Source organism: Mauremys mutica, chromosome 1 (genome assembly GCF_020497125.1).
Source record: "Mauremys mutica isolate MM-2020 ecotype Southern chromosome 1, ASM2049712v1, whole genome shotgun sequence".
NCBI classification, from domain to species: domain Eukaryota; kingdom Metazoa; phylum Chordata; order Testudines; family Geoemydidae; genus Mauremys; species Mauremys mutica.
In genome coordinates, this window is record NC_059072.1 from 321,396,410 (window position 1) to 321,411,561 (window position 15,152).

At 43.3% G+C, this 15,152-nt stretch overlaps 1 protein-coding gene across 2 annotated transcripts in view; it reads left to right on the plus strand.

The window, feature by feature from the left end:
* Nucleotides 1-15,152, plus strand: part of ATP8A2 (ATPase phospholipid transporting 8A2) — a 637,783-nt gene that overhangs the window by 576,146 nt on the left and 46,485 nt on the right. The gene's annotated exons all lie outside the window — the stretch shown is intronic.

Here is a 15,152-nt window from a genome sequence, read left to right on the forward strand (position 1 = left end):
ACCCAGTCCTACTTCTTGTTCAGCCAATCGCTAAAATAAACAAGTTTGTTTACATTTACAGGAGATAATGCTGTCCACTTCTTATTTACAGTGTCACCAGAAAGTGAGAACAGGCATTTTTGCATGGCATTTTTGAAGCTGGCATTGTAAGGTATTTACGTGCCAGATATGCTAAACATTTGTATGCCCTTTCATGCTTCTGCCGCTACTCCAGAGGACATGCTTCCATGCTGATGATGCTCGTTTAAAAAAAAAAGTTAATTAAATTTGTGACTGAACTCATTGGGGGAGAATTTTACCTACATTCTGCCATATATTTGTTATAGCAGTCTCAGATGATGACCCAGCACATGTTGTTCATTTTAAGAACACTTTCAGTGCAGATTTCACAAAATGCAAAGTACCAATGTGAGATTTCTAAAGATAGCTACAGCACTGGACCCAAGGTTTAAGAATCTGAAGTGCCTTCCAAAATCTGAGAGGGATGAGGCGTGGAGCATGCTTTCAGAAGTCTTAAAAGAGCAACACTCCGATGTGGAAACCACAGAACCTGAACCACCAAAAAAGAAAATCAACCTTCAGTTGGTGGCATCTTAATCAGATAATGAAAATGAACTTGTGTCGATCCACATTGCTGTGGATTGTTATTAAGCAGAGCCCGTCATCAGCATGGACACATGTCCCCTGGAATGGTGGTTGAAGCATGGAGGACATATGAATCTTTAGCACATCTGGCACATAAATATCTTGCAATGTTGGCATGAGAATGCCTGTTCTCACTTTCAGGTGACATTGTAAACAAGAAGTGGGCAGCATTATCTCCTGCATATGTAAACAAACTTGTTTGTCTGTGCGAGTAGCTGAACAAGAAGTAGGACTGACTGGACTTGCAGACTCTAAAATTTTACATTGTTTTATTTTTGAATGCAGTTTTTTGTACATAATTCAACATTTGTAAGTTCAACTCTCATGATAAAGAGATTGCACTACAGTACTTGTATTAGGTGAATTGAAAAATACTATTTCTTTTGGTTTTTTACAGTGCAAATACTTGTAATCAAAAATAAATATAAAGCGAGTATTGTAGACTTCGTATTCTGTGTTATAATTGAAATCAATATATTTGAAAATGTAGAAAACATCCAAAAATATTTAAATAAACGGTATTCTATTATTGTTTAACCGTGCAATTAACTGAACGATTAATCGAGATTAATTTTTTTAATTGCGTGATTAATCATGAATAATTTTTAATTGCTTGACAGCCCTAATTTTAATATATCTAAATGTCAGTGTATTTCTAGAAACAAAGAATGTAGGCCATGCTTACAGACTCTATTCTGGGAAGCAGTGACTCTGAAAAAGATTTGCGGGTTGTGATGGATAATCAGCAGAATGGGAGCTCCCAATGTGAGCTGTGGTCAAAATGTCTAATGCAACCCTGGGATCCATAAATAGGGGACTCTCAAATATGAGTAGAGAGATTATTTTACCTCTGTATTTGGCTCTGATATGACCCCTGCTGGAATACTGTGTCCAGTTCTAATGCCCACAATTCAAGAAGGATGTTAATAAATTGGAGAGGGTTCAGAGAAGAGCCATGAGAATGATTAAAGGTTTAGAAAACATGCCTTATAGTGATAGACTCAAAGAGCTCAATCATTTTCGCTTAAGAAAGAGAAGGTTAAGTTGTGACATAATTACAGTCTAAAAGTATCTACATGGGGAACAAATATTTAATAATAAGCTCGTCAATCTAGCAGAGGAAGGTATAACAAGATCCAATGGCTGGAAGTTGAAGCTAGACAAATTCAGACTGGAATGAAGGTATAATATTTTAACAGTGAGAATAATTAACCATTGGAAGAACTTATCAAGGTCCGTGATGGCTTCTCCATCACAGACAATTTTAAAATCAAGATTGGATGTTTTTCTAAAAGATCTGCTGTAGGTATTATTTTGGGGAAGTACTATGGCCTGTGCTATACAAGAGATCAGATTAGTTTATCACAATGGTCCCTTTTGTTCTTGGAATCTGTGAATCTGTGAAAAACCCTTTAATCGGTGATCTGGAAAAGGCAGTACAAAAGCACATACAGTAGACCTCAGAGTTACGAACACCAGAGTTACGAACTGACTAATCAACCACACACCTCATTTGGAACTGGAAGTACACAATCAGGCAGCAGCAGAGACCAAAAAAAAAAAAAAAGCAAATACAATAGAGTACTGTGTTAAACGTAAATTACTGAAAAAATAAGGGGAAAGCAGAATTTTTCTTCTGCATAGTAAAGGGTCAAAGCTGTATTAAGTCAATGTTCAGTTGTAAACTTTTAAAGAACAACCATAACGTTTTGTTCAGAGTTATGAATATTTCAGACTTATGAACAACCTCTATTCCCGAGGTGTTTGTAACTCTGAGGTTACACTGTGCATTTAAATGTGGCAATGATACAATGGTGCAGCGAATGGAAAAAAACTTTGAAGGATGGGGAAAAATAAAAATGGACTTAAAGATATTAGAGAAATGGGTAGAAAACCAAAAAATTAGTTTTAGGAAACTGGGAAAATGATATTGCTTAGTACTGATATAGCAAGTTAAATTTTCAAAGCATTATGCAAATATTAGCAAGTTCATCTTCACAACACTTTTGTGTAAGACTGATAAGTATTTATCTCCTCCATTTCACAGACGAAGGAGTATAGAGGCAAAGAGGTTAGGTAGCATGCTGAGTGCCACATAGTCACTCAGTGGAAGAGCTGGCACTGTAACTTAGTTCCTGGCTACAAACCTTATGCTCTTCCCAATAAATCATATTACTGCTCAGTAACACAGCCTAACTCATCTGGCGTGGGGGAGAGGGAGGGGAGGAAGAGGAACGACATCCTGAAACACAGATTTGCTCTGCACAAAAAAAATATGAATGCAGCGATACAGTTGAAAAATCTAAATACAGAAAAATCAGGAAATGTGAAGGTTATGAGCTCCCTCTGTAACCATAGGCGGCAGGTTTGTATAATTTTTGGTGGGGCCCAAAATGGTGGTGCCCCCCCGCTCCCACCCTGTAAGCCGATATAAAATGAAGCTACAATGCGTCAGCGCCACAAGATTACAAGGGTCAATTAAAAGTGGAAAGTCAGAAGCAGCACTTGCCTACTTCAATATACAGTATTATATTTTGTTGCACCTGTTGTGATGAAGTGGGAATGTTCTTAATATTTTCTCTGAATACTGTGTGGGTGCCTCAGTTTCCCCTGCAAGATGCCAACTGAAGGTGTTGGGGACAAAGAGATCAGGTGGCCTCCTTGTCCGGAAGAGACACAGAGGCCAGAGGAGGGAGTGTCAGTTTGGAGCTGGCTAGGGAAATGGGGAGAGACTCAGAACTTGGTTCTGGGCTTCCCACCCCGCAAGATGGACCTGACAGAGGGGTTCTGTTTTCTGTACCAACAAGCTCTGTTTAAACTGTGTTCCCGTCATCTAATAAACCTTCTGTTTTACAGTCTGGCTGAGAGTCACATCTGACTGAGGAGTTGGGGTGCAGGGACCTCTGGCTGCCCCAGGACCCCGCCTGGGCGGACTCACTGCGGAAAGTGCATGGTGTGGAAGGGCATGCTGAATGCTCTGAGATCAGACCCAGGAAGGTGTAAGCTTCTTGCCCTGGAGACAGTCTGCTCAGAGAGGAGGCTCCCCCAGAGTCCTGACTGGCTTTGAAGGAATGGTTCCAGAGCATCCCAGCATCCCCTTCCACCCCATGCACTTCCCAGAAGTCCGCAAAGGCACTAACACTTCCTCCTCTGGCCTTTGTCAAGAAGGCTAACAGCATTTTGGGCTGTATAAGTAGGGGCATTGCCAGCAGATCGAGGGACATGATCATTCTCCTCTATTCAACATTGGTGAGGCCTCATCTAGAGTACTACGTGCAGTTTTGGGCCCCACATTGCAAGAAGGATGTGGAAAAATTGGAAAATCCAGTGGAGGGCAACAAAAATGATTAGGAGGCTGGAGCACATGATTTCTGAGGAGAGGCTGAGGGAACTGGGATGGTTTAATCTGCAGAAGAGAAGAATGAGGGAGGATTTGATAGCTGCTTTCAACTACCTGATAGGGGGTTACAAAGAGGATGGATCTAGACTGTTCTCAGTGGTAGCAGAGGACAGAACAAGGAGTAATGGTCTCAAGTTGCAGTGGGGGAGGTTTAGGTTGGATATTAAGAAAAACTTTTTCACTAGGAGGGTGGTGAAACACTGGAATGGGTTACCTAGGGAGGTGGTGGAATCTCCTTCCTTAGAGGTTTTTAAGGCCCTGCTTGACAAAGCCCTGGCTGGGATGATTTAGTTGGGAATTGGTCCTGCTTTGAGCATGAGGTTGGACTAGATGACCTCCTGAGGCCCCTTCCAACCCTGATATTCTATGATACTCTAAACTGACCACCAAATTTAAGTTGCGTGTTTTTCCCGTCAGGTGAGGACTCTGGGGCAGGGCTGGGGATAAGGAACTTGGGGTGCAGACAGGCTGCCCCAGGGCTAGGGCCAAAGAGGACTCCCCTCCACCCTCCCTGGCAGCAGCAAGCTCCAGGGGAGGGACCCCTCCTCTCCCCCACAGTTCACTGCACATGCTCCTAGGTCCCTCTCAGGTCCAGAAAGCCCACTCGCCTCCCCTATGGTGGGTACCGAGGGGGGAGGTTGCCATCACGTGTGGCCTCCCCTGCTGCCACCCCTCACCATAGCCTCACTGGGGATGGGGCTGCCCCTTGCCCAGCATGGTGCAGGAGTGGGGACTGCAGGGTGGTAGCTGGGGAGGGGCACAGTATCACAAAATTCACCTAAGCCCCAGCTGCACAGGTCTAGGAAGCTCCCCTCCCCAGTGGTGTAGCCAGGTTCTAACATCAGAGGGAGCGAACACGTAAAAAAAAGATGCCAGCCAACATATCCAATTACTAATCAGGTAGTTCTATAACAGGCTATAACAGGCTGCCCTGGACCCCATCACCCCCTGAAGCACAAGGTAGGGGTAGGCACCACCATGTTGTGCAACAAACACTTGACAAAATTACTGGACTTAGTGATGGACAATGCGGGCAGGTGGGTATTATGTCATTCAATCCATAAAATTGCACACATTTTGCCTCAGTGAAATTAAATATCCAGAGAATTACTGGGCCTGTGATGATGATGACCAGGGCTTGCTCACCTGTGGCTCCCCATCCCTGTGCTGTTGAGGCACAGCCAGGCAGGTCTGCATCTGCAGGCAGGCACCCTGCCTCAGGTGCAGCTCCCATGGGCCCTGATAGCCACTAGACTGGGAGCCTCCCAGCCAATGGAATGGGCTGGGCTGGGCTGGGGGGCGGAAGGCAAAGGGGGAGATTGTAGGGAGCTTTGGAGGAGGGGAAGCAGTGGGGGAGGGGAGTGGGCTGGCACAAAGGGGAGGGCTCTCTGGAGAGGAGTGACAGGGGCACAGGGGTCATTGGGAGTCTCTCGAGGGGGTAGAGGGTTGTGTGGGTCTCTGTGGGGCAGGGGGCTGTGATGGGCAGAGCCAGCTGCAACCTGGGTCTGCTCTGCGGGGGGTGTTGCTATAGTCCCCTCAGGAAGCTCCCCCCATCCTGTGTATTTTATACCAGCCCCGGGGTGCCCATTGCTGCTCCTTTCCCCGCCCACGGCTCCATCTGTCTGTCCCCACAACCCCAGCTGTGTCCGTCTGTCTGTCCTCACAACCCCCCTGGCTGTGTCCTGGTGTGTGTCTGTCCCACAACCCCCTGGCTGTGTCCTTGTGTGTGTCTGTCCCACAACCCCCCTGGCTGTGTCTGTCTGGCTGCCCCCACCACCCCCCGGCTGTGTCTGTCTGTCCCACAACCCCCTAGCTGTGTCTGTTTGTCCCCACCAAAACCCCTCCCCGGCTGTGTCTCTGTGTCTGTCTGACAGGGACAGACGCTGCTGCTGCTCTACCCAGGGCTCAGACGCTGCCGGTGGCTCGCTCCCCCTCCCTGCTGTGGAGGCGTGGCCAGGCAGCTCCGGCACCGCCCCCGGCAGCTCCCATTGGCTAGGGTTCCCGGCCAATGGGCTGTGAGCCCAGTTGCTGCTGGGGCCTCTCCCGGGAGCTGCCGCTGCCGCGAGAGCGCCCGGCGTTGCAACGCGGGGACCCCCCCTCAAAGCACAGGGCCTGGGGCCCAAACATTGGTGGAGCTGGGCCCACCTTCTGGATTATTGGTGGGGCCTGGGCTCCACGGGCCCATAGAACTCGCCGCCCATGTCTGTAACTATAAGTCAGCCCAATTGTGCATATGTAGTGTTTTGTATTGCTGTAGCGTATATCTTCATTGAAAAGCAATGGTTCTGCTAAACATAATTACTCCCTCTGAGCCTTTAATTCAAAGATGGGTTCTGTAAAATTTAATTTCCCCCCTGCAGCTTACATGATAAAGACCCAGCTATTAAACAAGGGAAGCTACTATGTAAGAGTGGCTACTATTAAAAACTGCATTGACAAAGGTGTGGATACCAAACAAGAACAGTTACTAACTGAAGATACACAGTACATGGTAAAAGCAGCAAAGAGTCCTGTGGCACCTTATAGACTAACAGAGGTATTGGAGCATGAGCTTTTGTGGGTGAATACGCACTTCGTCGGATGCATCCAATACATCTGTTAGTCTATAAGGTGCCACAGGACTCTTTGCTGCTTTTACAGATCCAGACTAACACGGCTACCCCTCTGATACTTGACAGTATATGGTGTAACTATCATATGCAATGTAGCAGTTCACACCTAAGTGTGCAAACAAAAATGTGAACAAGACAAGTATCTCTGCCTCATTGTCAGTTGTATTCTGATTTGCAAAACATCCTTTGTATTAGTGTCTGCATTATTATAATTTTAGTTTTGATAAAAAACTGAAAAGGGTTGAAAAATTGGAAAGGTTTCAGAAAAGAGCTACAAGAATAAGTGAAGGTCTGGAAACGCAATCTATGTAGTTTATCCAAGAGACGGTTAAGAGATGACTTGGTCACGGTCTACAAGTACCTACATCAGGAAGAAATTTCTAATAGATGGGTTGTTTAGTCTTGCTGTAAAAGGCATAATGAGATTCAATTGTTGAAAGCTGAAGCTAGACAATTTGGACTAGAAATAAGGTGCCAATTCTTAACAGTGAGGTTGGGCCAACTTACTAGGAACATGGTGGATTCTCATCCAGGGTAGAAATATAATATATTATATATCGTAATATACACAAGAAATGTGCTGCAAAGAAATCTTTGAAAGAGGTCACTGGTGCCAGTTTACATGAAATGTGATTGTTCTGTAGGAGTGGGTGTCTCCTAAGGGAGGCAGTGTGGTGCAGTGGAATGGGTACAGGAGTGGGAGAAACTTAGGAGAGCTGGGTTTTAGTCCTGGCTTTGCCACTGACCTCCTGGGTGACCTTCGGCAAGTAACTTGATCTCTCTGTGCCTCTGTCGGGCAGATGCGGCTTTTAGCTGTGGCAGGCAGCCCACTTAGGGGAAGTAAAATTCTGATTTCAAACCAAGAATCTCAGACTTGGCCAGTTGTTTTATGAAAGTTGTGCCAATCGCGCATGCTGTATGGGTCTGCACTGCTGATCCTGGCTAATGAGATAGAGCAAAAGAAGAAAGTGATTGTAACCTAGCAGTGTCCTCTAAATAACTTTGTAAATGAATTGTTTTGTTTCTACATTGTATTCTCTGCATCAAATGACATTGTAGTGTACACTGTCAATGAACCAGGAAATCAGATTAAAACACAATCTGATTAACATTCTTAATACTATGCCATTTGAGTAGTAATAGGAAAGTAACACAGAGAAGCTTCTGTGTTTTATATTAATTTAAAGGTGAGACATAGCAATGTGTATTTTCTTGGGTAATGATGCATGTGTGTGTCTCTAGTTAACACAAAACAGAGATACATTTACCCTGTAATGTATACCCAAGATACTGCAAATTTAAAATTAATATTTTATATTTAAATTGCAACTAAAAATACAATAAAAAGATATGTCAGTAAAATATATCCTAGCACTGTGGAAAATATGCCATAACAAAGGAATAAGAGAAAAGAGAAGAAGATTTAATGGCCTCATTCTGCTGTCACCCTGGTGTAAATCAGAAGTGAATGTTTAATTGATGTTTCACTAGTGTAAATGAGGCCTGTGTCTGTATGTTTTTCCTGAAGATATCTGAGATTTCTTAATTGTTTTTTGTATTACACTGTTGCCAGCCACACAAATTCAAAAATCATGAGGGTCCAAAAAGACATGAGATAATTAAATTGTATTAAATAATAATTATGGGTATTTTTAGTTTGCGTTCTGGTTTTTGAGCCTCTAGGGTGCACTTGTTATGTTTTCAAGCTTTTCTCTAGCCATGGGAGCTAGAAACTTAGTTTTTTAAAGAAAGCCGAGATTCTCACCTAAATACCTAAAGCTGGGGCTTTATGAAAACCACAGATATCATGAGACTTGTGACAAAATCACGAGACTTGATAATACTAGTATTATTGTTCTACTTTCTAGCCTTCTCCTCCTCCTGTTCAGAACTCATCTCCCTGCAGTGACCATGATGTGACTGTCAGTTTTTCATATGAGAATCACCTATAGGTGGGCCAATTATAACATTACTTCTTAATCACAAGAACTAGATGGAGGCATGCTCCATGCCTCCTATGTAGCTTTATAAATGGAAAACAAAATCCACAGCAGTGAGGAAAGGAGGCATTGGGGATAAAGAAAAGAGATTGGGGTGGTGGGGGTGGGGGGGGAGGAGAAATCCTACTGGTTTTAGCCTACTGTAAGGTTTTTTAGTAGTAATTGGCAATATTAAAAGAAAAAATAGCAGAGAAAAATCTTACAGATACTTTTCCCTACCGCTCTCCTGCTCTCATGGATGTGTGGATACATCGGGGGGAGGGAATGTTAATGTGGCTTAGGGTGTGTCTGCACTTCTACACAGCGACACACCGGTCAGTACTCCTTAGGGTATTGTCTACACTTTGAGCTGGAGGGATAAATTCCAGCTCAAGGAGACATACCTGTGCTAGCTTTGATTGAACTAGTGTGCTAAAAATAGAGTATAGCCACAGCGGTGCAAGTGGCAACAGGGGCTAGCCATCCAAAAGACGTGCCTAGCATCTTGGACAGGTATGTAGGTAGGACAGCTAACTCCTCATGCCACCCCAGCAGCACTATATATTTATATTTAATGTGCTAGCTCAATCACAACTAGCGTGGGCATGTCTCCTTGAGCTGGAATTTACCCCTCCAGATCAAAGAGTAGACCAGGGGTCGGCAACCTTTCGGAAGTGGTGTGCTGAGTCTTCATTTATTCACTCTAATTTAAGGTTTCGTGTGCCAGTAATATATTTAAACATTTTTAGAGGGTCTCTTTCAATAAGTCTATAATATATAACTAAACTATTGTTGTATGTAAAGTAAATAAGGTTTTTTAAATGTTAAAGAAGCTTCATTTAAAACTAAATTAAAATGCAGAGCCCTCCGGACCAGTGGCCAGGACCCGGGCAGTGTGAGTGCCACTGAAAATCAGCTCGCGTGCCATAGGTTGCCTACCCCTAGAGTAGACAATACCCTAAGTAGCACTGACTGGTGTGTCGCTGTGTAAAAGCCACCAGCCAGCCAGAGGTCATTCTCTTAACCCAAGTCATTTTAGAATGGGAACTCTTACGCTACTGAAAAAGTTGCACTTATTTGTTTCAGACTCGGAAATACGCTGATGCACCATATCTCCATTGATTTCATTGGAGTCACTTTTAATTTACATAGATGTAAGGAGGAGGATAATCAGGTCCTCTGCCTCAAATTGTTTATCACTTCATTACTAACCCTAGCCAGTGAGGCTACAGACACGTTTTCTGGTTACACATCTGTTTGAGAGGGGAGCTAGTAAATCTGCCCATCAGACCTGTCAGCCCTTGAAGCTAGTAAATCTGTCCATCATGGAACTAACTACAGTAACAGTAGAAAAAAATCCTAAATACAGTCATGTTTGAGAGCTGATTTGTAATGTGACTGTAGCTAGTACGGTTTGTATTCCAGCGTGCACTGGTATGATGCTCCCCAGGGGTAGCCAGGGTTGTGTGGCACCTCACCTGCCCTTAACATAAATCAGCCTTATCTGTGCTTGCTGTGAATCAGCGCCCTAAATCCACCAACCTCTGGCAACACAAGCACTACCTTCCAGGCCCCCATAGGCTTTGCTCCCTCTGGGCATGTTAGTGACAGGCCCACATCAACCCCTGAGCCCTCTCCGAGCATTCCTTTGTGCACTGAACACTCACAAAAATGCCAGATCTGCTGTCCCCAAAGAACAGTACACATACTAGCTTGTAAGATTCAGCTCAGGACCAGCAGCACTTTGCTTAGCACCACAGCACTGAGGTATATTTATAGTGAAAACAACAATATTTATTTTCAAAGACTAGAAATTCAGAAGATATTGAGTAAGACATTGGAAACAAATGTTTACATGTAATACAAAATCAGAACATGCTTTCTAGAGAATAAACTTAACTAACAGCTTACCCTCCTGTCTAAAGAAGTTTCTTACCCAAAGTCCTCTTCAGTGTTTTCAACCAAGGTTACCTGAGATCCTGTTTTCATAAATGTAAATAATCTGTCTGTTTACTTCTTAGGTCCAGGATAATGGAGTGTCTCCTTTGCCTTCTAGAAATACCCCTAAAGTTCATTGTCTGTACCATAGACCAAATAACACCACCCCATGGCTTTTTTTCTCCTGTTGACATCACATCTCTTCATTAAAATTTGACTTCATATGTAAATGGGCATCCATTGTGTTAGTTTACAATGCTTGATTTACATTCTGACAGATAAACATTTCATAATTCCTGTCAGGAGGAAAACATGGTTTTCACCTTTGCTGTGTCTAATATCTTGTTACAGACTTAAAAACATATTTTACATGTACACACACACACATAACTCCTTACATAGTAGCTTTATATACATTTCACAAGGATATTAATGATCACTATGACACCAACTGTGTAATGGAAAAAAAAAAGTGTATTTAATTATGAACTGAGACTGTGTTCTCTAAGCCATGCCCTGAGATTGTAAATCTGTGTCTGACTCACTCTGTTGCTATGAAGGGGAAGTATGGTGCACTGCTTCTCCTCAGTCCCAGGAGTAGCTCTAGAGTGAGCTTCAGCTGGGAGCACACCTAGCAGCTTCTGTCCTTGCTATCCACATCCACCTCTGTGGCCACCTGATGAATCACATAGGAAGGAGGAGAGAATAGCCTTGGCTGCTCCAGTTCCTGCTTCCCTTCCAGGCTAGGGAGCCCCAAGGAGAGCAAGATACATCTGGCTCTGCCTGAGCCTAGTGAAGGAATGAGCTAAGAATATCTCTCCTCCCCTACAGACGTAGGAAGCCTGGATGAGAGGAAAAGCTGAGAACTCCCTATCAGTTATGATTCCCTGATTCTCTGCTCCAGCACAAGTTAAAGCAGTACTGGTTGGATGTGGAGCAAAGGGCAGAAAATCTGTCACTGAGTATTGACTGTGGCTCCTTTCCCTTTTTGAAATAATATGTTTGACCCTCAAACTGAAAAGATTGGACAATGTAGCATGGTTCTGGTGGTTTAACATGTCTTTTCCCAAAAAATTAATTGGTTGGCTGTGGTTGAAGACAAAAACTGACTGTAATATTATTTTCTTATTTGTGTTAGCCCCAATTCTTACCTTTACCACTCACCGCGAATAGCTGAGATAGGTGTTGGGGAACTCCAGGTGAGTTGGAAAAACAAGTGGAAACCCAAAGGAGCTGCTGTGCACAGCAGTCTTGCTCTCCTCTCACCTGTGGTGGACTGGGCAGGATTTGAGTTTTAAGACCAACAACTCCTCTCATTGAAGTCAATGGCAAAACTTCTACCGTCTCCAGTGGGACCAGGATTTGCCCCTTAGGACAGATGTTGAATTCTTGGTCAGTCAGGAGTTCAGAATTCTTGAAAATCTGAGAGATAGTTTCCTTTTATTCTTTTTGAGGGAGATGGGAGAATTAAATCACACTGTTATCCCATTTTCTGATCCCTTTGTGTCCTGCGCCCACACTCCTCTTTTTGTACCTTTTCTCCCAGTCTCATGTGCTTAGAACCCCATCTCTGACCTAGCCCACCAGGCCTCCACTGTCTCCTCCTTTAATTCCCTTCACAAAATTCATCTCTTCCAAAAGGCCTATAAACCTCAGATCTCCCCTCTTAATTCCCAACCTCCCATGGAAGTGTTAACAAAGAGACAACTGAAAATAATAAACACCAAATTAAATTGAAAAAGGTAATAAAAAATCAAAGGACTCAGAAGATGCATGTTAAACCTCACCACCCAATCACATGGCTTTTCATTTCCTCCGATGCTCTTCCTTTGTACATCATCCACTGGGACGGAAAGTTCTTCAGAGTGCAGAAACAATGGGTCTGACTCCTGTGCTTACATCAATGTAAACAGAGAGTGGGTCCACTGAAGCAAATGCTTTGGAACAAGTTGATAAATTAATTGGTAATATGTCACCAGGACCAGATGGTATTCACCCCAAAGTTCTGAAGGAACTCAAATATGAAATTGCAGAACCACTAACTGTGGTATGTAACCTATCACTTAAATCAGCCTCTTTACCAGATGACTGGAGGATAGTAATACAATGCCCATTTTTTAAAAAGGCTCCAAAGATGACACTGGCAATTACAAGTCGAAAAGCATAACGTCAGTAGCAGGCAAACTGGTTGAAACTATATTAAAGAACAGAATTATCAGACATATAAATGAACACAATTTGCTGGGAAAGAATCAACAACGCTTTTGTAAAGAGAAATCATTCTTCATCAATCTTTTAGTATTTTCTGAGGGGTTCAACAAACGTGGACAAGATCAACAAACAAATGGCTCTAGTGTACTTGGACTTTCATAAAGCCTTTGACAACGTCCCTCATCAAAGGCTCTTAAGCAAAGTAAACAGTTAGGGGTTAAAAGGAAAGATTCCTCATGTATCAGTAACTGGTTAAAAAATAGGAAATGGAGGTGGGAATAAATGGTCAGTTTTCACAGTGGAGGGAGATAAACAACGGGGTCCCCCAAGGATCTGTACTGGGACCAGTGCTGTTCAACATGTTCATAAATGATCTGGAAAATGGGGTAAACAGTGAGGTTGCAAAATTTGCAGATGATACAAATTACTCAAAATAGTTAAATCCAAAGCTGACTGCAAAGACTTACAAAGGGATCTCACAAAATTGGGTGACTGGACAACAAAATGGCAGATGAAATTCAATGTTTGATAAATACAAAGTAATGCCCATTGGAAAACATAATTCCTACTATACATACAAAATGATGGGATCTAAATTAGCTGTTACCACTCAACAAAGAGATTTTAGAGTCATCGTGGATTTCTCTGAGAACATCTGCTCAATGTGCAGCAGCAGTCAAAGAAGCTAACGGAATGTTAGGAACCATTAGGAATGGGATAAACAATGAGACAGAAAATATCATAATGCCACTATATACATCCATTGAACTCCCTCACCTTGAATTCTGTGTGCAGTTCTGGATGCCCCATCTCAAAAAAGATATATTAGAATTGAAAAAAGTACAGAGAAGGGCAGCAAAAGTGATTAGGGGTATGGAACAACTTCCATATGAGAGGAGGTTCATCTTAGAAAAAAATGACTAAGAGTGAATATGATAGAAGTCTATAAAATCTTGAACAGGTTGGAGCAATTGAATAAGTGTTTTTTACCCCTTCACATAACACAAGAACCAGTGGTCACCTAATGAAATTAGTAGGCAGCAGGTTTAAAACAAACATAAGGAGGTACTTCTTCTTCAAGTAGTGTCCCTGTGGGTGCTCTCATGCCCTTGATTTTAAGGCCCGGCTTGACAAAGCCCTGGCTGGGATGATTTAATTGGGGTTGGTCCTGCTTTGAGTAGGGGGTGGACTAGATGACCTCCTGAGGTCTCTTCAACCCTAATCTATGATTCTATGATTACAGTAACCCATACTTGGACAAAGACCCTTTCCCAAGTCAGTGATGATGGAATCAGTCCTGGTACCACTCCTCCCCGGATTTGCCTCCGCAGTGGCCATACTAGGATCCTTGGGCAGCATATTGGCAGCAATTTGCCAGATCTTCAGCTCCACTGCACCATGAAACCACAAAACACCCGACATAAGGAGGCCTTTGAAGAACAGGAGGCTAGGGCAGACAAGGAGTCTATCCCTCAAACCCCTATTTTGTCTTCGTCTCTGGATGAGGTAGTCATTCCTCCACCTCCATCGATGGCTGATGATTTTTATCTGTTCCAGGACCTTGTGAAGAGGGTGGTGGACTCCACCCAGTTGCCTCTTGAGGAAGTTAAAATTCATATCACAATCTCCTGCACACTGTGCAATCATCACCCACCCAGATTGCACTACCCATTAGTGAAGTGCTACTGGGTCCAGCAAAGACTGCGTGGCAAGCTCCTGCCATCCTACCGCCAACTTGTAAAAGGGCAGATAAGAAATGTTATGTTCCTCCCAGGAACTCAGAATTTTGTTTTTCCATCCCTCCATTCATGATTGTCCCTAATGACAGACGGACAAATAGAGGGGAACAACAATAGGTGATGTGTATATACAAGTCAACTTGATTCACTGTAAACAGAATGGCAGAAATGGGTATTTAAGGGTATGTCTACACTGCAATAAAAAAAACCATGAGCCCGAGTCAGCTGACCTGGTCCAGCTAGGGCTTTGGGTCTCTTATTGCAATGTAGATGTAACCCGAGAGGAACAAATGTGGACAAGGAAGGGGTCTTACAGGTTCATAGAGGTTGTACCAAACTGAGGCGACTGTGTGGCTTGCAGGCAATTGTGTGAGAGGCTGACAGGTAGGATCAGTGTCAAAGTGAGGGGGACAGAGGAATTGAATAATTCAATTGTCATTGCACATTTTATTTATTCACAATGAACAAATAAAGAGCACAATCACAAGCAAAAGCATTTAGTTTGAGATTCTTGGGAACATACAGAGAATTCACCTTAATTTAAATTATAAGGTTGACTTAATCATAACCAATGTCATGGGCAGCAGGTGGGCCCTTCCTTCAGAGAGGCTAGCCCCCCAGCCCTGCC